At 35.7% G+C, this 26,270-nt stretch overlaps 1 long non-coding RNA gene across 1 annotated transcript in view; it reads left to right on the top strand.

The window, feature by feature from the left end:
- Nucleotides 1-26,270, top strand: part of LOC129480346 (uncharacterized) — a 100,429-nt gene that overhangs the window by 17,063 nt on the left and 57,096 nt on the right. Inside the window, exons 3-4 of the long non-coding RNA XR_008657001.2 lie at nucleotides 6,314-6,390; nucleotides 6,758-6,874. This is a non-coding gene — a long non-coding RNA (uncharacterized lncRNA). The remainder of the gene's footprint in view (nucleotides 1-6,313; nucleotides 6,391-6,757; nucleotides 6,875-26,270) is intronic.

The raw sequence follows: 26,270 nt of genomic DNA, 5'->3' as shown, positions 1-26,270 counted from the left end.
AACTGATTTTTCTTTATTTACTTTTTCTACAATGGTGAATATACTAAAGCCATTATTTTCCTCCTCCATTTTCTTCTTATTGTTTTTTAGATAATGTTTAAAAAATCTATTTAAAATTTACATTTAACATCAAATAATCAGCTTTTATGTTCACTAGGCCTTACATCTCAATAAATATATTGGTGAAGAAAGAACTGGTTTGTATTTTTTATGTCATCTCTCCATCTCTCTCCGTGTGTGTGTGTGTGTGTGTGTGCGTGTGTGTGTGTATGTGTAGTCATACTACCTATTTTTATTATTGGATTTAGAACAAAATAATTTCATATATTCTCCAAGTGAGCAGCAACTATCTGGGGCTGGTGGCATGGGAATAAGAAGAATTTACCAAAACAGTTGTAGGTAAATAAAGACAGATGTATTAAAGAAAGTATGAAAATACATGCTAGAAAGCAACAGGTAGGTCAGCAGAAGAGGATCTGCCTGCCAGGAAACAAAGGGTTGCCGGGCATTTTATAGTCTATAACTTGCGCTGAAGAGTGCTACATGCAGTACTGACAATGCCAAGGTTGCAGGGAGCTAACTTGCATTTTTTCATCATCCAAGGTGTTTGATGATAAATTGAAGTATTTTATAATAAGTTGGGTAGGGGAAGATTGTGAGTTATGCACGTTATCTGTGCAGGAGGGCTATATGTCCTGGACCACGAAGAAAAGCAAACCTGTAGTTTATCTGCCTTCTCTTTTTGCTTTCCCTTGGTCTTGCCAGCCTGACTCCTTTTCCCTAATTTGAACTCCAGATACACGACAGTCAAAGTGAAGTGACAAATTGAAATTATGTATAATTGACATAAGGTTTTTCAAATTTATCTGGATGAATTCTTATTCCCTCAAATGGTTTTATGAGGCAAAGTGAGCAATTATGGATATGATTAATTTATATAGAAAAAATCCAAATCTTATTTAAATCAACAGAAGAATCTTAACCTAATTATATCTACTCTCACACACACACACACACACACCCACCCACCCACACACACCCACACATATGCAAATACACACAAATATATACCTTTATGGCTCCCAAAACAAATTATGAAAATTCTCAATCAGATAATTAATTTACATTTATATTTTAAATTTGCAGAAATAAGTTTATATGTATAAGGATCTGTCTGAATTTGCTATTTTAATCTGCATCAAATATCTGAGATACATTTTGTGTTGTTATGACTTTTGCCTATGTTAAATTTATGTAGTTGGCATGATGTCATTATGATGATATATTTCTTCTTATAAATCACGAATGTCTCTTCCTTGATAAAACAGTGTAATGTATTTCATGTGCTAGTGCCAGAAAAAATCACACCTTCAAATGTATGAGGAAAGATTCAAATATGATTACCTGTTAGCCTGTTAGTAGGTGTTCATTATCAGTGGGCAGTACTTCCCCAAGTGGTAGATGTAGGACTCCAGGATTCTTCTATCCTGTGTCTCCATCATCTTCAATTTATGGCCACCAAGAACACTGGGTTCATAGGTATCTGACAAGAGTGGGAGAAAAATCAAAAAGAGTGTTATCCATGGGAGTTTTTCATAGGGTATGTTGGTGATATGGTTTGGCTGTGTCCTCACCCAAATCTCATCTTGAATTCCCACATATTGTGAGAGGGAGCTGGTGGGGGGGAGTTGAATCATGGGGGTAGGTTTTTCTCATGCCGTTCTCATGATAGTGAATACATCTCACAAGATGGTTTTATAAGGGAGAGTTTCCCTGCACAAGCTCTCTTCTCTTGTCTGCTGCCTTGTAAGACATGGCTTTCACTTTCTGCCATGATTGTGAGGCCTCCCCAGTCACGTGGAACTGTAAGTCCATTAAACCTCTTTCTTTTGAAAATTGCCCAGTTTCGGGTATGTCTTTATTAGCAGCATGAAAACAGACTAATACAGTAAATTGGTACCAGTATAGAGGGGTGCTGCTGAAAAGATACCTGAAAATGTGGAAGCAACTTTCTTTTGTAAATTGCCAAGTCTCAGGTATGTCTTTATCAGCAGCATGAAAGCAGACTAATACAATTGGAATTGACACATATTCTGTTGGCCTGAAGCCATTCATGTAATTATACATTCCAGGGAAACTAGAAATTCTGCTTTGTTTATTGCCCAGGGAGGAGATGAACACTATAGTTCATCTAAACCTTATAGTTCATTAAAAAGATAATAGAATAGAATAGTTTATTATTTCTTAAAATATCTTTGGACTTGACAAAAGTGTAATAAAAAAGGTGTTTGTTAATATTAATTTAAATTATTTTATATGAAAACCCTAGTAGTTTCTCTTAGTCTGAGAATGCTTTTTATTTTTTTATTTATTTTTATTTGTATACATTTAAGGGGTACAAGTGCAATTTTGTTACATGGGTATATTGCAAAGTGGGGAAGTCTGGGTGTTTCATGCATTCATCACCTGAATAATGTACATTGTATTCATTAAGTAATTCGAGAGTATTTTTTTATGTTAGACACTCAATGAGTGTCTAACATAGGGGTTGGAACAGTTTGGAGGGCTCAGAAGAAGAAAGGAAAATTTGGAACTTCATAGAGACTTGTTGAATGGCTTTGTCCAAAATGCTGATAATGATGTAGACTATAAAATCCAGGCTAAGGTGGTCTCAGATGGACATGAGGACCTTATTGGGAACTGGAGCAAAGGTGACTCTTGTTATGTTTTAGCAAAGAGACTAAAGGAGGCATTTTGCCCCTGCCCTAGAGACTTGTGGAACTTTGAACTTGAGGGAGATGATTTACAGTATCTGGTGGAAGATATTTCTAAGCAACAAAGCATTCAAGATGTGACTTGAGTGCTGTTAAAGGCATTCAGTTTTATAAGAGAAGGAGAGCAAAAAGTTCAAAAAAGTTGCAGCCTGACAATGTGATAGAAAACAAAATTCCATTTTCTGAGGAAAATTTCAAGCTGGCTGCGGCTATTTGCATAAATGATGAGGAGCTTAATGTTAATACGTAAGACAATGGGGAAAAAGTCTCCAGGGCATGTCAGAGGTCTTCACAGCAGCTCCTCCCATCACAGGCCTGGGGACAGAGGAGGAAAAAGTGGTTTCTTGGGCTGGGCCCAGGATCCCTGTGATGTGTGCAGCTTAGGGACTTGGTGTTCTGTGTCCCAGTGGCTCCAGCCATGGCTGAAAGGGGCCAGTGTAGAGCTCAGGCCATGGCTTCAGAGGGTGCAAGCCCCAAGTCTTGGCAGCTTCCACGTGGTGTTGAGCCTGTGAGGGCACAGAAGTCAAGAACTGAGGTTCGGGAACCTCCACCTAGAGTTCAGAAGATGTAGGAAAATGCCTGGATGCCCAGGCAGAAGTTTGCTGCAGGGGTGGGGGCCCTCAGGGAGAACCTCTGCCAGGGCAGTGTGGAAGGGAAATGTGGGGTCAGAGCCCCCACAGTTTCCATGCTGGGGCACTGCCTAGTGGATCTGTGAAAAAAGGGCTACTGTCCTCCAGACCCCAAAATGGTATATCTACTGACAGCTTGCACCATGTGCCTGGAAAACCACAGACACTGAATGCCAGCCCATGAAGGCAGCCAGGAGAGAGGCTGTACCCTGCAAGCCACAGGGACAGAGCTGCCCAAGACCATGGGAACCCACCTGTTGCATCAGCATGACCTGGATGTAAGATCTGGAGTCACAGGAGATCATTTCAGTGCTTTAAGATTTGACTGCCCTGCTGGATTTCAGACTTGCCTGGGGCCTGTAGCTCCTTTGTTTTGGTCAATTTCTCCCATTTAGAATGGCTGTGTTTACCCAATGCCTGTATCCCAATTGTATCTAGGAAGTGCCTAACTTGCTTTTGATTTTAAAGGCTCATAGGCGGGAGAAACTTGCCTTGTCTCAGATGAGACTTTGAACTATAGACTTTTGAGTTATTGCTAAAATAAATTAAGACTTTGGGGGACTGTTAGGAAGGCATGATTGGTTTTGAAATATGAGGACATGAAATTTGGGTGGGGCTGGGGTGAAATGATGTGGTTTGGCTGTGTTCCTACCCAAATCTCATCTTGAATTCTCATGTGTTGTGGGAGGGACCTAGTGTAGGGTAGTTGAATCATGGGGGCAGGTCTTTCCCATGCTGTTCTCAGGTTAGTGAATAAGTTGGACGAAATCTGACGTTTTTATAAGGATGAGTTTCCCTGCACAAGTTCTCTTCTCTTGTCTGCCACCTGTGAGATGTGCATTTCACTTTCTGCCATGATAGTGAGGCTGCCCCAGTCATGTGGAACTGTAAGTCCATTAAACCTCTTTCTTTTGTAAATTGCCAAGTCTCAGGTATGTCTTTATCAGCAGCATGAAAGCAGACTAATACAATTGGAATTGACACACATTCTGTTGGCCTGAAGCCATTCATGTAATTATACATTCCAGGGAAACTAGAAATTCTGCTTTGTTTATTGCCCAGGGAGGAGATGAACACTATAGTTCATCTAAACCTTATAGTTCATTAAAAAGATAATAGAATAGAATAGTTTATTATTTCTTAAAATATCTTTGGACTTGACAAAAGTGTAATAAAAAAGGTGTTTGTTAATATTAATTTAAATTATTTTATATGAAAACCCTAGTAGTTTCTCTTAGTCTGAGAATGCTTTTTATTTTTTTATTTATTTTTATTTGTATACATTTATGGGGTACAAGTGCAATTTTGTTACATGGGTATATTGCAAAGTGGGGAAGTCTGGGTGTTTCATGCATTCATCACCTGAATAATGTACATTGTATTCATTAAGTAATTCGAGAGTATTTTTTTATGTTAGACACTCAATGAGTATCTGATTTTATGTTATGAGGTAACCAAATTTTTCTAACATTTAAAGACCATGCTTACATTTCATACTGAAATAAAAAGTCATTTTCTATGACCTTTTGCATACCAATTCATTGGCTACAGTGTTATTAGAATACTGGCTGGAAACTTTCATTTCTGAGTAAAGAAAATATATTCTATATTTTCACATAATTATTTTCTTACTATATAAACTCAGCACTATCAAAAAGGAACAGATTATTATCGTAATAAAAATATGTTTTGTAGGGATGAAATATATGTAAATGTATTTAGTAATTTGGTCTGTTTTAAAATATTGTATCTTCAAACTGAGGTTAAAGTCTTGTATTCTTGCTAAGATAATACATTTCCAAAGTATTATGATAAAAGTCAGCATTTTGACAGAAAATAAACTTTATTTTTTGATTCTAAAACATTTAAATAGATAAATTTAGCTTTTTTACATGATAAATGTTTAAGAATCTACTTAAAAATGGCCATTATTTTGCTATCTAGTATTTATTATATTTATTTTTGGTAGTGTTTATGGTTCCTGTTATACATCACATACACTGTTATTTTATTCCACTGAGCAGAAAATTTTACTGATTTTATATAATAGACAATTTATGTGAATGTGTAAGAAATGATTTTTATACATCAGTTTTTCTTTGAAAGATTCTCGAAAGAAAACTGCACTTTTAGTTGATGTAACAAAGCATTTGTTTAGAAGGTATATTTAAGTTGTTTTCCTCAAAGTATTTGTCAATGTCCCATTTTATTATGCTTCTTTAAATAGCAAGAATGTGAAAAATAATGAGAGGTGGAATTCCAGTCTGGTTTATAGAGCTTGTCTTTCACATAAATGTGCTTCATAAAGGAGAAAAACATTTATAAGACTATGCTTAAAAAGTGAATAAAACAGATTTGTATTAAATCATTAGAATATATAACAGATATCTTCATGTATTAATATGCTGTCTATTATATCCATGTAAATGTTTTCTATTATCTGGGGCAAAACTTATAGTTACATTTTCTCTTCACAAATGGCAGTAGTTCAATTTTATGGTGATTTAAAATTATAATTTTGTACATTGAGCCACTACTGAGCTCAAAAATCTCCAATGACATAGTGAGTAAAATCCAAAAGTCTTATCATAAACTCTGTTCTATCTCACCAAAAGTTATTTTAAGACCTTTGATATAACTTTTGTCTGAAAGTTTCTTCTCACAGTGTATCAGTTAGCTAAGCATTCTAAAACATGGTGTTAAAAACAACATCCATCTATCAACTCACAACTATGCAGATCAAAAATTTGGCCTGGGGTCAGCTATGTGATTCTTCCATTCTCAGCTAAATTTACTCATGTGCTGCATTCAGCTGCCAGAGTGTGCTGGGGATGGGGTTGAGGATAGATAATCTAGAAAGATATTATTAGGAAGTAATAATTTTAATGCACATGGTCTTTCATTCTCCAGCAGGCAATCTGAGGCTTGTTCACAAGCACCCTTGTTAAAATTTCAGAGAGAGAGATAGACAGAGAGAGAGAGAGAGGGTGAGTAAAATTATCGAAGACCTCTTAAAGCCTAGGCTCAAAACCTGCACAGTATTACCTGGTTGTATTTTATTTTTCAAAGTAAGTGACAAAGAATAGGAAAATAGACTCTATTTATGGGAAGATCTGGAATGTCAATTTCAAAGAAATGTGGATAGAGGAGGAGAGTTAGGACATCTTTCCAAACAATTGCCATAATAGCTATATGGTGTCTTAACTTCCTTGAAGGCTCTGTTTTTAAGTCACCTTGACATAGAGGCTTGTCCTCATCAGCTTGTAATAATGAGACTCTGATGGAGAATAGCTAAGGGAAATTGAAGTGATTTCATGAGGATGAATAACACTGTTATGTTCTGGAAATCTGCAGATAAGTCTGGGGAGGCATTATGTGGATGTCAGAGAGCTGGGATAAGAAAAGAGATGAAGCCTGGGGAAGCCTGCATCAAGTCAATGGAATGAGCCTGGGTGAAGAAATGGAGGAATTGTGAGGAACAATTTCACTTGCTTTTGATTTGGCCCTATGTTGTTGTTCTATGCCTCAAGACCTGGGAAGGATTTATTATCATTCGGGGTCATGAAAAGAGTGAATAAGGAGTGGTAGTAGGTATATGTTATTTAAGGGACCACCTCCAGCTGTGAGTGTGAGTATATACTTGTCAGGAGTAGTAAGGAGGAAAATCAATTGCATTCTTCAAATTTTACTCAGATGATGACTCTTCAATCAACATTCTATAAAAGTATTTTAAGTTAACATAAAAAGTGACAAAAGTTCTTGTTAATCTTCTATTAAAAACAGTACAGCTAGGTAGAAGGAAAGGGTACTAAGTAGATGGAAAAGTTAGAAAAGATAGAAACAAGGTATTATATAAATTAGTAGAGCATAGAACTCCACATCTCTAATACTATTCTGCCCAGTTTTGCTAAGCGTAGGCAAAGTGATGAGGAGCGAGGAAGAATTTACTGCTGCTTTGTGACAATGTGTTTCATCATCACATCCCTTTATATTCTTCTACTGCTATGTGTGAGTGCACATGCATAAAAGAATTGAACCAGATTGATGGGAATTGAGGGGTAAACAAAAATGGCATGTGGACAGAAAATGGTGGTTCAATGAGAAATTCCTTTTCACTTGTCCTTGAAATGGTGTAATTAAAAGTTAAAACTTTAAAGAAGAAAAATGAATTCTTAAGATAACACTGAACATGTATCTCTTACAAGTGCAACTTTGAATAGAGGAGATAGTTTTCATTCCTTCCTGACACATCTGTTTTCAAGAAGATTGTTTCAGAGTAAGTAAGAGGGATGCAGTTTGTGCAGCTGCAGGACCAGAATATAACATTGTGGGGCCCATGAGCAAGAAACCTACATCTTCAAAATCCTTCTTTGTTCAGAAAAAAAGAGACACAGAACAAATCTGTAGCTGCTGCATGTTCTTCACTGAGTGCTCTTTTGAAGTTGCTGGTTGTGGTAACCATTAATATGGGCCCTCAGATCTCCTTAACTGACTTATGGCTTAATTAACTGATGTCTCTGAATCTACCACTATGCTTATGAAGTGGCCAGACATCCAACACAATGTTCTCGGTCACTGATGGAGCAGAGCCTCGGTACTAAGGAAGATCCATCCCTGTGAGACATAAACTCCTTTGACAAATGATTTGAGCTGAAGGATTCTCCTTTGAGCTTGGCTGAACTTGCTTAGAAATGCACTGCAGTCTAAGTCTCTTTATATGAATCTTCTCTTCCTTCCCTCTCTCTTTCACAGGGAGCAGATTTTCATCTCTGTCTAATGGCTCTTTAGTCTCCTCTGGTTCCCTTTCCATTTTTTCTCACAGCCATTTTCCTTGATAAATCACTGGGGTGGTTCTGGAACAAAGGCAGTATGGGGAGGTACTAGAACTGGCTGACTGTACAGTTTGGAGATTTGTCCTTTCCAAATCTCATGTGTAAATTTGATCCCCAATTGTGGAGGTGGGGCCCGGTGGGTGCTGTTTTGGCCATAGGGGTGGATCCTTCAGGAATGTCTTGGTGCCCATCCCCATGGTAATGAGTGAGTTCTCACTGTATTAGTTCACGTGAGAGCTGGTTGTTTTAAAGGAACCTGACATCTCTCTTGCTCCCTCACTTGCCATGTGACGCACCTGCTCCCCTTTCACCTTCTGCCATGAGTAAAACTCTGAGGTCAAGTAGATGCTATTCTTGTACAGCCTGCAGAACCGTGAGCCAAATAAACTTCTTTACAAATTACCCAGGCTCAGGTATTCCTTTATAGCAATGCAAAGTGGACCAACACACTCACTGATTGCCTGGTAGGAAAAACAAAACAAACAAAACAAAAAGCACATTCTATTCTGAGTAGTATATGAAACAAAGGAAATCCCTAGCCTGTTTATTATGTTTGCTAAAGAGTACACTGGAGGTGACCTGGAGAAATAACCCAGTGGAGAGGAGTGCTCTTGCTGGTGTAATAAAGGTACAGAGGAACAAATCCTATAGAAACTGTGAAGGTGCTTGGGTTGTGCTTAAGTTGTATTGATGTTCTACCTAGGACTAACAAAATACTGGGAGCCATTAAAAAGCAGTCAAAGGCTAAATGTGAGAGTCAGAGGGTTTCTTTGGTAACATGCAATTAAGTCTGTACCTCCTGCAGTGCAATGGTGGAAACAACTGAGCAACAAATACAATATTTGAAGGAGTTGAAGAGTTGCAGAGATGTTTAAAGGCTCGGCCAAGACAGATCTGTTTTTAAGTTCAGGATTCTGATTGAGAAAACCTGAAACCCAGAAGTGTAGTATGGAGACATCTGGATGGATGCCCCTGAGGATATTGGCTGGCATCCTGGAGTCCTTGTGTTCCAGAGAATGGGAGATACCACTTATAAAGATTTGTGGACCTATCATTTCAGTGAAGTTTGTAAAGGTTCAATGATCAGGGGCATGCCAAGATAACCTCTAAAAGGAAGAAATGGTGGGATCTTGCATTCCCTGTCACATAAAAGTATGGAATCACAGAGCCAGGCAGACCTTTTTGGGTTATAGAGGCAAAGTGTTTCAACACACAGGAATATTGTTACATCGCAGAAACCAGGTGACATGGAATTCTGCTAGTGGTGAATGGAGCCTTCAGTAGGAAAGGGCTCCAACAGGTCCAGGATTTGGTGTAAGCAGCCCTGGCCCTTGGCCTGGCAGAACCAATGGTGTTGGAGGTGATAGTGGTGGACAAAGATGCTGTTTGAGTTTCACATCAAGCCTTCATGGGGGAATTACTGTCCAAGCCCTAAGAATGAGGGAGCAAGGTCATGCCATCTTCAGTAGCGCATTTTATACCCTTTAAAAAATGGCTTCTGGCAGCTGGGCATGGTGGTTCATGCCTGTAATCCCAGCACTTTGGGAGGCTGAGGCAGGCGGATCACAAGGTCAAGGGATCGAGACCATCCTGGCCAACATGGTGAAACCCCGTCTCTACTAAAAATACAAAAATTATGTGTGTCAAGCTAGCTCAAGGAATTTTTTAAAGCTATGGGAAAACAGATTTTTGTTACATAAATCTGGCATCTTCCACTGGTCATGATATAGAGCTACAGATTAATCTCTAAGTAATCCAGTGGATGGAGAGGAAACAATATTGAATTAGCATTGGAGGGAATCCATGGTGAATACTGGCACAATAAGAAGTCAACTATTCTAGATTGTATTGTTTGCTTATGTAAGATTGTTTGGGTAAAATACAGCCTTGTGCCAGTAAACAGAGTGGTTGAAGTGGGGCTCATGTGAAAGTCCATTACTCACTACCATGACCCTTAGAACCACTAATGGCCTTTCTTATTTGGTGAATGTATATTTTATTCTATGTCTACCTTCACTAGACACAGACCTATAAACAGTACTTTCAAGTTTTCTTTTGGAAGACTGCTTATCAAGGACTTTTGGATTCATACTATTATAAGATTGATCAAGTTGCCTGGTTTTGTAACTTGCTGACATACAAAGATAGTTTAAAATCATCAACAAATGCTTGATCTACCAATGCCAGATCTAATTTGGGCCTTTGTCTACTCAAGTTTAAAATACACGAATATATCCAATGTTTGAGCTTTTTGCTTCTGGTATGAAAATTTATGTTATTTAATGGATAAATTGTTCAAATATAAAACACTAATGGATTTTAGGAATTATCATTCCCCAAGGTAATTTATGGCATGTAATTGTTGGGTCTTATAAAGCCATTTAATTTTTTTCAATTTTAATCCCTATTTCACAATCTTAATACTCCTGTGATCATTGTAACTTCAGGTTTTGTTATAAAATATACAGTGTTATTTGTGTTTATGCTTTATGAATTTTCATAATAATATTGTGCAAAATACTTCCTTTAGTTTGTTTCAATGAGCAGTGATTTTTATTATTTAATCATGTCACTGGACACATATTGAGTTTGCAGCTTTTAATTGCTTAGTAATAATCCATACTATCTCTTTAGCCTACATTTTTATCTTTTTCCTCAGTGGTATGTTCCCAGAATGCTAAGGTCTTGTAATTCCTTCAACCCCAAATAATTATGCAGGAAACGCTGTCATTCATGTTTCCTCAGAGACCCTTGACTACACCTCCAGACAGATATAGATGTGTCATTGGGTATAAAATTATTTAATTTTTGTAAATACTATCATATTTTCTCCAGATCATCTTCTCATTGTACTTCTATCAGTAGGACACAAGTTTTGCCGTTTTCCTTAATTTCTTTTCCAATATACGGCTTGGTCCAACTTTCTATATTTTGTCAACCTAAAGATCTCTTATTGATTATTTAATGTGTGTTGTCTCATCAAAAATAAATTTGCACATCTTATCATATACTTATTAACCATGTAATTGCCTGTTTACAGGCTGTTATGTTTTTCTTTCAGTTTCCGGTATTTTGCAAATTGATATAAAAGGTTCCGTTTTTGTCCTAAAAATTAATTCCTTGAAACTTCAGATATTGTAAGTATTTTTTCTCATCCTTATATCCCTCTGCTAACTTTTCTCAGATGTCTTTTGTTTAAGTGAAATCTTTGGTTGATGGAATCAAAATCATAAGTTCAGGTTATGTGCATCATTTTTTTGGGATTTCTCTCCACCAAGCTGCAAGTACCTCTTCTCTATATTTTCTCCTAATCAATATATAGTTTTACCTTTCACATTCATATTATAATGCACTTAAAATCCACTTTTAGTCATTGTGTAAGACAGGCTTCATTTTTAATGTTCTCAATTGAGACATCTACTAAAATAGTGTCTCACTTCCTCATTTACTGTTGGTGCTAATTTTACCATATATCAAGTGTGTATGTGTACCTTGGACTCTCTCTGAGAGTTTTATTTTCTCCCATTAATTTATTTGCCTTGTCTTATTGTTTTATAGTATGCCTAGGCCTCTTGTAGGAAATTCCCTGCAAATTTAAAGAAATCTCCTAAAATTTGAAGAAAGTTCCTCAACTTGTTAAGCAGGTTAATGTTACACTGTGGTAGCAAACAACTGTCTGATCTTTCAGTGCCAGAAAAACAATAGTTTAGTTTTGTTCATGAGGACCCTTCAATTCATAGGGGCTCCTTCATTCTACCAATTGGAAGTGACAATGATGGATGATATACCATCATTTCATAATGCTGTCAACCTGAACAGGTGCTTCCACATCACCATGGCAAGGGAGAACAATGCCAGTGACAAATGGACTGGGAATCAGTTGCTAGGGCCCCAAAGTGGGATATGTCTCTTTTGTTCTCATTTTATTGGCTACACTTAGTCACATGATTATATATAATAACAGAAAATGGGGAAGTATATTAGTCAGGGTTCCCTAGGGGGACAGAACTAATAGGATAGATGTATATATGAAGGGGAGTTTATCGAGAAGTATTGACTCACACAATCACAAGGTGAAGTCCCACAATAGATTGCCTGCAAGCTGAAGAACAGGGAAGGCAGTCTGAGACCCAAAACCATAAAACTAGAAAAGCCAACAGTGCAGCCTTCAGTCTGGGGCCAAAGGCCCCAGAGTCCCTGGCAAATCACTGGTGTTAAGTCCAAGAGTTTAAAAACCGAAGAACTTGAAATCTGGTGTTCACGGTCAGGAAACATCCAGCACGGGGGAAAGATGAAGGCCAGAAGACTCAGCCAGTCTGCTCTTTCCAACTTCTTCTACCTGCTTTATGCTAGTCACACTGGCAGCTGATTAGATTGTGCCCACCCAGATTGAGGGTAGGTCTGCCTCTCCAAGACCACTGACTCAAATGTTAATCTCCTTTGGCAACACCCTCACAGACACACCCAGGAATGATAATTCGAATCCTTCAATCCCATCAAGTTGACACTAAATATTAATCATCACAGGAAGTATAATCTAAAAATGTCCTCATGCAGCGGGAAAGCTGTTCTAGTTTCCATGTGTAGCTGATTTAACTGCTTATAGAATGTATCCTTACCTAATACATTTATAAACAGGATTTGTCAAGTTTTAGAAAAACATCTTTAGAGATTTAGATTGTCAGCACTGAATTTTTGAACAAATCAATCAATTTTGAAAATATCAGTTACTAAAATGTTGAATTATTCCATTTAAAGCCAAAGTGTGGAATTCCATTTTTTTATGTTCTTTATGCTTCCTAATAGATCTTTATAATTTTGTTACTTCTGCAAATACTATCTTATTTTCTGCTATGTATTTGACTGATTATATATGGTGTGCAGAAATGCAGTTGATTTTTATGTTTGATAAGTTTCATTTTTAATGTTAATAATTTGTTAATGTGTCCATTTTCTATGTATATAATCATACCATAGGCAAATGATGAGGACCTTTTATTTTATCTTTACATTTTATTAATATTTTTGGGCTTTCTTATCTTAGTATATTAACAATGTTGTCTTTTGCAACACAGGAACGATAATAGTGGTTATTCTTGTTTCTGATATTATAGAGTATTTGACTAAGTTTCTACATTAATATTGTTGGAGAACTTTTGTATATAACCTATGCTAGTTTTCCCCTCTTTCAGTTAGAGTTCAATAATTTTTTTTCCACTATATAAGAGAGAGTGGATTATTGTCCTCTCAGGACCTGTTGAGATGACGTTTATAGGAACAAGGCAAATAGTGTTTTTGTTTAGAAATAAAAGGGCATTTGTAAGGAATTAAATGCTGTCCATTTTTGGCAATCTGTGTGTGTGTGTGTGTGTGTGTGTGTGTGTGTTTAAGACTTCCTATGTTAAAACACTTTCTATTCAGGAGTTTTTTAGAAAATTTGTTTCAACGCATAGTTGGTATTGAAACCACTGGATAACTTTAAAAACTGCTTTTATTAGAATTTAGATTAATATAGCTTATAAAGTATGTTAAAAGAAAGAACATAGATTAATGAGATGAATATGAAAATATTAGAGATATGCTTACAAGAAAAAGAACATCACAAGTATTAAGGATAGAAATATTAAGATTTTGGAGATTGGGAAATACAGTTGTTTCATCAATATTATTGCAACCTCTTTCAATTTCTTTTGATTTGATTTCATGTTTATATAGGGTTAGTTGGTTGGAATGACTATCAAATGTTAATAAGGGGTTAATGATGTAATGGGAAAAGTACTAGCAAACAAATTACCAGAAAAAAAATTCCTTAACCTTAAAACTTTATTGAACTAATGTAGTCTTTTTTTGGTTATTATTTTTTTGTAGAGACAGGGTCTCAGTATGTTGTCCAGGCCGGTTTCAAACTCCCGGCCTCAAGAGATCCTCCCACTTTTACACTGTTGGTGGGACTGTAAACTAGTTCAACCATTGTGGAAGACAGTGTGGCAATTCCTCAGGGATCTAGAACTAGAAATACCATTTGACCCAGCCATCCCATTACTGGGTATATACCCAAAGGATTATAAATCATGCTGCTATAAAGACACATGCACACGTATGTTTACTGCGGCACTATTCACAATAGCAAAGACTTGGAACCAACCCAAATGTCCAACAATGATAGACTGGATTAAGAAAATGTGGCACATGTACACCATGGAATACTATGCAGCCATAAAAATGATGAGTTCATGTCCTTTGTAGGGACATGAATGAAACTGGAAACCATCATTCTCAGTAAACTATCGCAAGGACAAAAAACCAAACACCGCATGTTCTCACTCATAGGTGGGAATTGAACAATGAGAACACATGGACACAGGAAGGGGAACATCACACTCCAGGGACCGTTGTGGGGTGGGGGGAGCGGGGAGGGACAGCATTAGGAGATATACCTAATGCTAAATGACGAGTTAATGGGTGCAGCACAACAGCATGGCACATGGATACATATGTAACAAACCTGCACATTGTGCCCATGTACCCTAAAACTTAAAGTATAACAATAATTAAAAAAAAAAAAAAGAGATCCTCCCGTCTCTGCTTCTCAAACCCCTGGGATTACAAGTGTGAGCCATTGTGCAAACTGAAGTATTTTAATAGGCTTTATTGAGAACTCTTTTTAATCTTAATAATGTATATACGTAAGATTTGGAAACAATATATTTGACCATTGGTTCTTTTTTAAAAACATTTGATTGCTTTAGAACGTCAGCTCAAATCACTCCATTTGATTGCTTTAAAGTAACAACTTCAATACTTTGCTATATATTACAAAAATAAAAATGCATTGCTTTTGGAAGATCATCTATACATATTATATTTCTACTTGATGGATACATGTTGATTGGTTTGAGAAAATTTAGTTTCTATACTTTACTTGTGTACTTCATTTTCCCCCATGTGTTCTTTATCAATATAAATATTTATGTTGTTTATATATACATATAATTATACAAAATTGAGAATATAAATTTAGGTCTCTTTATGTATTATGATGTATACCATATATCATACACATATTATGTTATATATGCATAAAATATTATATAAAATATACAATATGTACATAATATATGTAAAACTAATTTATATTCTCAATGCCTTTGGACCTATTGAGATGAGAATATTTACTTTTTCAATCTGAAAAATGTTAATTGACAGAACATCAAACATTCATAATTATACTGTAAATGTCATTCTAACACCTCTTCCTTTTCCTAATACTTTGACCTTCTAGCATGAACTCTGGAGCCCAATTGTGGGTTCAAGTCCTGAGCCTATCATTCATTTCGCTATGAGACCTTAGTTAGGCTATTAACTTCTCTATATTTCAGTGTCCTTCTCCTAACAATGAAGATGACAGTAATTATTTTTCTCATGGGATTGTGCAAAGAAAGGAATAAGGCAGAACCTCAAGGCTCTCTTAAGGATTAACCTTACCAACACCTTGATTTCAAATTTCTTGTCCCCAGATCTCAGAAACAGTAAATTTGTTATTTTAAGTCACCGAGTTTGTGGTACTTTGTTACAGCAGCCCCAGAAAACTAATCTGCCATGTAACTATATATTAAATGTAAAAATATACTCATATATTGGTTTAATTTTATGTATGTATGTATGTATGTATTTATTTATTTAGTTAGTTAGTTTTGGAGATGGAGTCTTGCTCTGTCGCCCAGGCTGGAGTGCAATGGTGCAATCTTGGCTCACTGCAACCTCCGCCTCCCGGATTCAAGCAGTTCTCCTACCTCAGCCTGTAGCTGGGACTACAGGCACACGTCGCCATGCCCAGCTAATATTTCGTATTTAGTAGAGACGGGGTTTCACCATGTCACCCAGGCTGGTCTTGAACTCCTGAGCTCAGGCAATCTGCCCTCCTCGGCCTCCCAAAGTGCTAGGATTGCAGGCACAAGGCACTGCACCCAGCCATAATATTTAAATATGTAATGTAAGCTGTGGCTGTGTTTTTGATGCAAAAATATTTGAGATAAAAATTTATAAATATATGGAGTTGAAATTATGTGGTGGTTTAGCTGCCAACTTATAGACACGTAAAAAATCATTTTTAATTACAATTATCAAAAAATGAACAACAAAAATTCAAGTATTTAAGCCACATGCATGTAATACATTTTCAGCATGGCTTTGAGCTTATTTGCAATCATAATGAAATGCCTATAGCAAATTTAGGAAGGAATCATAATCTTTCAATAAAAGATGAACAAACTCTATCCAAAATGTGTGAACTGAAGTTCATTCTCAGCAGGACCACTATAAAGAACCCAGTGCAAGTTAATGAATGCTAATGACATTAGTTCTACTCTAAGACTATTTACAGAGATATAAATATAATAAAAAATTTGTGTCCATTCATTGATGTGCACATATATTCCAAGAGAAGAAAAACTATTAATTCTGTACTTTTATAGAATGGAGCTATTAAAGTGCTGCAGTTCATTCAGAATAACTAATGTATATTTCTAAAAGAATATTTTATATCTACAATAACATGATTAATGCAAGTATAATGAATACTAGGTTAATTAATAATATCTGACAATTTATATCGAATTGTTATCAGTCACATTTTAATGATGCATTAATTATAATTAATTACAAAACTTATTGAAGAGCATATGACGCACTTTTACATCAATTTATTTCATTAGGATCCACACTAGTCAAGTAAAACAATTAATAATGAACATTGAGTTTTTAAATGTTTAACACATTTTTATTATTGTAGATCCAATTTTTATTATATGTTCAGGTTTCAGAGGAGGAAATTTTTTCATCCCAGTGGGATATTAATTTATCCAGCATATACTTAATGTATAAATGTGAGATGGTCACTGAAAAGTGAACACTGATGTCAGAATTCAGCCCAACATTTCTAACCTTTTTCCTAAATCTGAATTAAGTTATACATTAGAGAACCATAGATTAAAAACTCAAAGCAACTTAAAAACATAGACTAAACAATGAAGTCGTTATATATGTGATTTCGATTGATGGAAAATGTCCTGAGAAAAGAGACAAAAGGAAAAAAAAATATTTTTCTTTATTTTCAAAGGAGAAATAAAGCCTCTCATTTATTTGCTTGCTTGTTTGAGACAGGGTCTAGCTCTGTCACCCAGGCTGCAGTGCGGTGGCGAGATCACGGCTCACTGCAGCCTCAAACTCCCTGGCTCAAGTGATCCTCCGGCCTCAGAGCCCTGAGTAGCTGGGACCACAGGTGTGCGCCACCACACCTAGCTGATTTTTTGACTTTTAGTAGAGAAGAGGTCTCACTATATTGCCCAGGCTGATCTTGAACTCCTGGGCTCAAGCGATCCCCCCACCTCGGCCTCCCAGAGTGCTGGGATTACAGGTGTGAGCCACCTCTCCCGGCCCTGACTTTATTTCCATGAAATATAAAATCGTCCTTCACCTCCAGTGTGTAATAGGAAATTTTGCATGTCACCTTTCAGTTTCCACTATCCACTCAAACAGCCCAGGTCCTTGCTTAGTTTAATAAGCCATTCTAATTGTCAATCTCCGCTGAAACCAGAGCCCCACTCTACCCCTCTACTGAGGTCCCTGCCTGTAAGTATGTAAAGGGACTGGGAAAATAAAGAGAGCTACATGCGCCAAAGTTAGACACCATTTTATATGGATTTGCCTCTTTTAACCCATTGCTTTTAAATTGTATAATACCTGGTATTGTGTGGTAGCACCTGGTTTTGCTTCAGCATTCAGAGTCTTTCTCTTTTTAAGAAGTCCACAATGTCAGAACAAATTTGACATTTGAGAAAAATTAAAATAACAGTAAAAGCTGCTAATATTTATTAAAACCTTACTATCTGCCAGGTACATACATATTAAGTGCCCAGGGTCACTCACCTAGACAGGGACAGAGCTGGGATATGAATCCATGTATTTCAAGGTCTTTGTTTTTAACCTAAGAACAAAAAGTTCTCAGATTATATTAAATGCTAAGAGACATCATAATTCTTGCCTCTTTTTCCAAGAATATTTGTTTCCTTAATAACAGTGCAGGTAAGTTGCCTTTGAATTAAGTATAGATAACACAATGCCAATTTTCTTACTCAGAAACAAAAATCTCAGAGTAATTAAATAATTTTCAAACCTGCAACTTTTCTGAATAATCATTGCTTTATGTATGGCTGAGCACATTGTCATAAAAAACAACACTCGCAGGAACACAGTGAACTCTGAAAGGGAGGTCTCACATCTTCGGAAGCAGAAACCTGACCTCTGCAGCTGAAACACACGCCATATTTTGTGAAAGAAAAAAAGTGAGTAAAGATGAAAATTTTTGACAATGTTGATTGGCATATAATATCTTTAAATTTTAAGGAATCTCTGCCTTTGAGAAGCTCATAAATTATAAGGAAAATAGTGTGGTATAATGGAAATAGCTAGAAAACCATTGTCAACTACTCGAGTTAAATCTCAACTCCTCCACTCACTGCTTTCCTGAACTGGGATAAAATCATTAATTTCTTGATTGATCTTCAGTTTCCTCATCTGAAAAATATGGACAGCTATACATATACATATACATATACATATACATATACATATACATATACATGTACATGTATAGCTGATAGGTAGTACCTGATAGGTAGTTTTTTGTACTCATATGTATATATATTATATATATGTTATATATCATATAACATATATATAATATATATGTTATATATATAATATATAATATATATGTTATATATATAATATATAATATATATGTTATATAATATATATAATATATAATATATATGTTATATAATATATATAATATATAATATATATGTTATATAATATATATATAATATATATATAAAATTCTTTTTCTCCAGAGAACCCTGACAAATACAACTAGCTTTTCCATATTATTATCTCCTCCCATTTTTTTTCTTTTTCAGTAAGTAAACGTCAACTTTCTGAAGATACAATAAAATGAAATTAGTGGGACTACCTACTATCAGCTGAACCCTTCTAAAACTGCTATTACTTATACTGAGCTGATTATTTGCCAGGGATTCTTTTAACTGCTTTTCTTGTACTTATTTATGTAATTTTGCAATGGCCTTATCTAGCCTTTCATGCTAGGTACTATTATTACCATCCCGGTGTTAATACTGTAGTCCTCAATGTATTATCAACTGTTATACTACCAGAGTTGTATGCCAAGAAGGAATAAAGCCTGTTTTTGCCTTTTATTTTTTAATCACCTGTGATTTTTCTAATTGGATTCTAATGTTTTTTTCTAAGTGTTGCTTTCTTGGCCTGCTCTTTCCAGCCTGAGAGGATAGCTACTAATTATTTCCTGCTCTTTGCCTACACTATGTTGGATCTTCATGGAATCAACCTGTTTCCTCAAGTTAATGTGATTGGCACACCTGTATGTACTGAATTTATGACATAGAATTTCATTAATTAATTCAACAAGTATTTGCTGAAAACTGAGCCAGGTGTTCTGCTTTAAGCAGGGTAAGCAAATCATAGAATGGTATATAAACCTTTGCCAAATGGATTCTAGTGTGTCAGTGAAAATAGACATTAGTCAAATAATCACAAAATAATCATTTTGCCTAAGATGTGCAGCAGAAGAACTGTAGGATGCACACATTAGTGGACTGACCCTATGTAGGAACCTGTTTAACATTTGAGTCAGTGGACTGGGAGAGGCCTACCCGCCCTCAATCTAGGTGGGCACCATCTAATCAGCTGCCAGTGTAGCTAGCATAAAGCAGCAGAAGCTGGAAAGAGCAGACTGGCTGGGTCTTCCAGCCTTCATCTTTCTCTCATGCTGGGTGCTTCCTGCCCTCGAACACCAGACTCCAAGTTCTTCAGCTTTTGGACTCTTGGACTTACACCAGTGATTTGCCAGGGGTTCTAGGGCCTTTGTCCAGAGACTGAAGGCTGCACTGCTGGCTTCCCTACTTCTTAGGTTTTGGGACTTGGACTGGCTTCCTTGCTCCTGAGCTTGCAGGTGGCCTGTGCCCACACAGCCCCACTTCACCTTGTGATCACGTGAGTCAATTCTTCTAATAAACTCCCCTTTGTATGTACATATATCCTATAAGTTCTGTCCCTTTAGAGAACCGTGGCTAATACAGTGCTGATTAGAATTGAGGAGTGACCTTTGCATTCATCAATATGAAGGTCAACACTGATTTTAGTCTGATTTTTCAAAGAGAAATGGTGACAGAAGACAACCATAGGGTTTTGAACAGAGTGCTGTGTAATGAGACTGCTGGTATGATTACTTTTCCTTTACTTAAGTATATACTTAAATATAAGCAAATACACACATATTTGCTTTATTTAATCATATATTAAATATAAGTATATATACTTAATATATGCTTAAATATATATAAGTATATATATATGCTTATATATAAATATAAGCTAATATATGTGTATTTGCTTGTATTTAAATATATGCTTAAGTAAAGGAAAAATAATCCTACCAGCAGTCCAAAGAATTCTGGAAGGTAACTTAAGGGAAACTTGAAATGTCCAGGGCAACAGTCCCTAAAATGTGTCCCACAGAATGTTAATAGAGATTATTAGGGGATAAAGGGGTTCAGTCAGTAACCAAAAATGTTTGGAAAACATGGGGTTAAAAATAGTTAAATATATTTCTTTCTTTCTTTTTCTTTTTTTTTTTTTGGGGCAGAGTCTCGCTCTGTCACCCAGGCTGGAGTGCACAGGATTACTGCAGTCTCAACCTTCTGGGCTCAAGCGATCCTCCCACTTCAGCCTGCCGAGTAGCTGGGACTACACACATGGGCCACCAGGCCTGGGTAATTTTTTTTTTAATCTTTTTGTAGCAGTGGGGTTTCACCATGTTGCCCAGTCTGCTCTCAAACTCCTGGGCTCCAGTGATCTCCTGCTTCAAGCCTCCCGAAGTGCTGGGATTACAGGTGTGAGCCACTGCATCCAGCCTTAAACATATTTCTTTACTCAGATCCTCTCAACTTTTAATATACAAACGCAATTTTGAATATCTAAGAGAGGAATATAATATATAGAATCTCCTAAATTGTTTTACCTAGATTTAAAAGACCATTATTTTATTTTTGTGGGTTGCGTTTTAATTATTAGACTGTATTTTGGGAACATTTTTAGGTTTACAAAAATAACTGAGCATAAAGTACAGAGTTTACATATAATCTCCTACCCAGTTTTTCCTATTATCAACACTTTGCATTAGTGTGGTACATTTATTACAATAGATGAAGCAGTATTGGTGTAATAGTTTTAACTAAAGTCCATAGTTTACATAAACATTCACTTTCTGTGCTGTACAATTCAATGGATTTTCACAAGTGACCAATATTACGTATTCACCATCACAGTATGCAGAATACTTGTACTGAGTTAAACATCCCTTTTCGCCACATCTATCATCCTTTGCTCTCTCCTCCCAATCCCTGGTAACAACTGACATTTTTCCACTGATATTTTTACTGTCTCTGTACATTTGCCTTTTCTGGAATTCTGGAATGTCTTATAGTGGAATTATACAGTGTGTATCATTTTCACAATTAAACTTTAACTTAACAAATACCCATTTAGGATTTCCCCCATGTATTTTTTGGTTTGACAGCTCATTTTATCTTGAAATAATATTCCATTGTATCAATATACCTCAATTTGTTTATTCATTCTCCTGTTGAAGGATATGTTGCTTGCTTCCAATTTTTGGCAATGAAGAATAAAGCTACTCTAAACATTGAAGTGTAGGTTTTTGTGTGGATTTATGCTTTTAGTTTATTTGGGTAAATACCTAAGAGAACAAGTGCTAGATCATATGGTAAGACTATGTTTAGCTTTGTAAGAAACTGCCAGATTGTCTTCCCAAGTTATCCATAGGATTTCGCATTTCCACCAGCAATGAATGAGAGTCTCTGTTGCTCTACATTGTCATTAACACTTGGTATAATCAGTGTTTGGAGTTTTAGCCATTCTAATAGGTGTGTAACGGTATCTCATTGTTTTAACTTGCAAATACTTAATGACATATGATGCTGACATTTTTTCATGTTTATTTCTATCTATATATTTTCTTTGGTGAGGTGTTTGTTCAGATATTTGCCCACCTTTTAACTGGGTTGTTCTTTTCTTATTATTGAGTTTTAAGAGTTCTTTGTATATTTTGGATTCAAGTTCTTTGTCACATGTGTGTTTTGGAAATATTTTCTTCCAGTATGTGACTTGTTTTTGTATTGTATTAGCTTGTCACATATGTTTTGCAAATATTTTCTTCCAGTATGTGACTTGTTTTTGTATTGTATTAACTGTTGAGGTTTTAAAATAATTAAATATAATTATAAAATTTTAATTCTCCACATTTATTTATTTTTACTCTGTACTATCTCTAAACTCGTGCACATTTGGCTTCAATTAAGAATTAATAGACTGCTTTAAAATGAAATATAGTTAGTACTTTTTACTTACTCTTTCTTTCACCAAACAGGGAACTAGAAGGGTGAATGACTTTGCTCTTTCAGGCTGTGATACTAGTGGCTGCTGAATATTGTCTGGATCATCACAGATTATATATCGGAATAAATTGCATATTTTTTATTTAATCTTTAATCTTCATTATCACTTTGAAAATTAGATATTATTACCTAGATTTGCAGAAATACAAAATGAATAGTGAAAATTTAAATAATTTGCCTGGAATTAAGAATTTAGGAATGGGCATGCCTCAGCTTTTAACTAATCTCTGTGTGCCTTCAAAGCCCATTTTCTTTTTTTCTCGAGCCTTGAATCTCTTAGATTTCAACCTTTTTATCTGCATTACACACATGCACACAAGAAGAGTTGAGTCAATGCGAGACAGAGTTCTTAGAAGTGGCCAGGGGCATGACTCCTCCAGAAATTACATTTATATGCAAATTAGAGTGAAGAAAATTATTATACCATTGTCTAAATCAATTGTTCTCAAAATGAAGTCCTCAAACCACCACAGCAGCATTACCTACAAATCTGTTAAAAATTTAATTTTTTACTGTTTTTTTCTGCGTGTGTGTGTGCGTGTGTGTGTGTGTGTGCGTGTGTGTGTGTGTGCGTGTGTGTGCGTGTGTGTGTGTGTGCATGTGTGTGTGTGTGCGTGTGTGTGTGTGCGTGTGCGTGTGTGTGCGTGTGTGTGCGTGTGTGTGTGTGCGTGTGTGTGTGCGTGTGTGTGTGAGAGAGAAATACTAAGATGTACTCTCTTAGCATATTTTAAGTTAACATTATTGATAACCACAGTTACCATTAAATCTCTAGAATTTATCCATTATTGTTAACCACAGTTACATTGAATGTCTAGAATTTATCCATATTATAACCAAAAGTTTGCACCCTTTAACTATCTCCATTTTCCTCCACCCCCATCACCTGGCAATCACCGTTCTAGTCTCTGTTTCTGTGAGTTTGACCTTTTTAAGATTCCAAATAAAAGTGATATAATGCAATATCTTTCTGTGTCCCCTGGCTTATTTGACTTAGCAAAATGTACTGTACCAGGATGATTCCAACAATGAATTTTTCCTGATATTAATTTGAGAACTATTTTTGAAGGAAAGTGCAATGTGATTGGCTGGTATAGAAGTCTTTGTCAGCAGTCACCAGCTCCAATAATAAATGTAAATTCCTGTTTACATATCTAATGCCTTAATTTACTTGAACCATTGTCTCCTCCTATCGTCTAGAGAATATAATAATTAAATAGATACTACATGGAAAGTGGTGGCACATTCTTGTCTCGTTGTAAGAACTTCATAACTTACAGATATTCCTGCTACTACTAACAACATTATCATCATTATTACTTTAATTTTAATTTCAATTATTAGGTTTTGTTACTTGCAGAATGTGAGATATTGAGCAAATCAAGTACCTTCTGGTTTACCTTTGGTTTCTTAGAAGTAAAATTGGAATTATGATAAATATTTTTTCACAAATTCTCCTATTATTTCCAATACAGATTCATGTCCTTTCCTTCAAAAACAGTTCTTAAATGATATCAGGAAAAATTCATTGTAGAAATCATCCTGGTACAGCACATTATGCTAAGTGAAATAAGCTAAGTGATGCAGAAAGATATTGCCTTTTATCACTTTGATGTGGAATCTATTTTTACCTATCTGGTAAGTTACTTAGTGTAATGGCAGACACAAGGTCTGTGCTTAGTAAAGGTAGTTTATCTCCTCTCTCTTCCTTGAAGGGTATTTACCTTAAGCTTCTGACCGTCTGCCAGGTGTGTATATGATCTGATTACTGATACTGAAGAGTTCACCTCTCCTCTCCCTGTTTTCTGGAACATAATATATTTTTTTGACATTTCAAGGTGGTAAATGATCTCTGCTAAGATGAGATAAAATAAATTTGTTGATTATACACAGGGACCAGGGTAAATTCTTGGATTAAGAAAAAGACAAAAAAATATTTGCACGCCATTTGTGTAAACTGAAAAAGACCACATTCTAGCAGATGATATTTGTACCTAATTTGGTAGAAAACGAATGGAAGCAAACAAAAAGTATTTAACAGAATAATGGTATTAATGGAAAGAAAAAGACTTAGTAACATAAGATAGAACATGTTCCTGCCCTTCTAAGATGTAGTTTACAGACAGAAATGAAAATCTCTTCTGCAAATAACTCTCTTTATGTTGTTCATAAGTAACAATTTATTCACTCAGATCTTCCTAGTTTCAGTCTGACCCCGTAGTCTGTAGACTTTCATCATTTCCAGAGTTTGATAATAGAGTTCACGTTAAAGTGTTCTCTCTACATTCCAGGACGATTTTCATCTTTTTAAATTTAAACTTATTTCTTTGTCTTCTCTTTCCCGTACCATTTTGCACAGTATGCTAAAACACAAGGTCACTTTTGGTTTCAGTTTCATTATCTTTCCTCATCTCTCAAGGATCAAAAGTGTAAAACAAAGATAAGTGAGAAACAAGAGGAAATTGAACTCTTTGGTCTTGTGTAAGATAACAAAAAAAACATCTGTTGGTTAAAAGAGGTAGACTAAAGATTTTTCAGATAAAACCATGAGTCAAATTTTATACCAAACTTTATATATATATATATATATATATATATATATATACACATATTTACTATGCATCTAAGCATTAACCAGTAACTGTTGTGTACCTGTCCTCCAGTCCTAACAATTTAATCCATTCATTCATGTAAGTAACATGAACCTGTTGTGTGCCAGCGTCTGAACCCATGTAATTGTACTTCAGAGCTTGCTCTATTAACCATACTGTTTACTGCCTTTCGTGATGTATGCATGTGTTTCCAGCATGTATGTGAGCTCCTGTTGGGCAGCTGACAACATTTTACTAATTTCTATACACATCATCAGGTGCCAAGTGGTACTTTGTTCATAAAAAGTAACCTGCAGTGTCTAATTAAACTTGAAGGAGATTTTCTCTTTTGTCCACCATTTAGTTTATTACGTTAAGTAATTCAAGCCCTAAAATGGGTATTTGCTCTCAGCTTTCTACCTGATTATTTAACATAGTACATGTAAGTAGAACTTTCCAATTACTTTCCTCCCTTTAGTTAAGTGAAGTCAGCCTCTACAAATACCATATCTGATAATTTAGTTGCCTTAGATTAGGAAATTTTTGTGCTTATTTGTCAAAATATTTTGGATCCCATAAGACTAAGCAATTTGTTTATCATTAATGTATAAGTCTCTGGCAAGGATTCAAAGGGGATAAATTATGTAAATTTACAGTGGAAAGTCTCAACAATATACGCTGTAAAGCATTATTATTACTTTTAAAAGTAATAGCTAATCACTCAGATGGTAATAAAATCTTCAAAAACACTTTTTTGTACAGTGTTTTGAAGATAACTGCTCACAGGCTTTTCTACACCTAAGTAATACAAAATTTTCTCTTTCTCTTCTTACTATCTAGAAAATAAAATTTTATATTTTCTGCTACCAAGGGT

Source organism: Symphalangus syndactylus, chromosome 4 (assembly GCF_028878055.3).
Source record: "Symphalangus syndactylus isolate Jambi chromosome 4, NHGRI_mSymSyn1-v2.1_pri, whole genome shotgun sequence".
NCBI lineage: Eukaryota > Metazoa > Chordata > Mammalia > Primates > Hylobatidae > Symphalangus > Symphalangus syndactylus.
The sequence above is the reverse complement of the archived record's forward strand: the minus strand, read 5'-3'. Positions and strand labels throughout refer to the sequence as shown.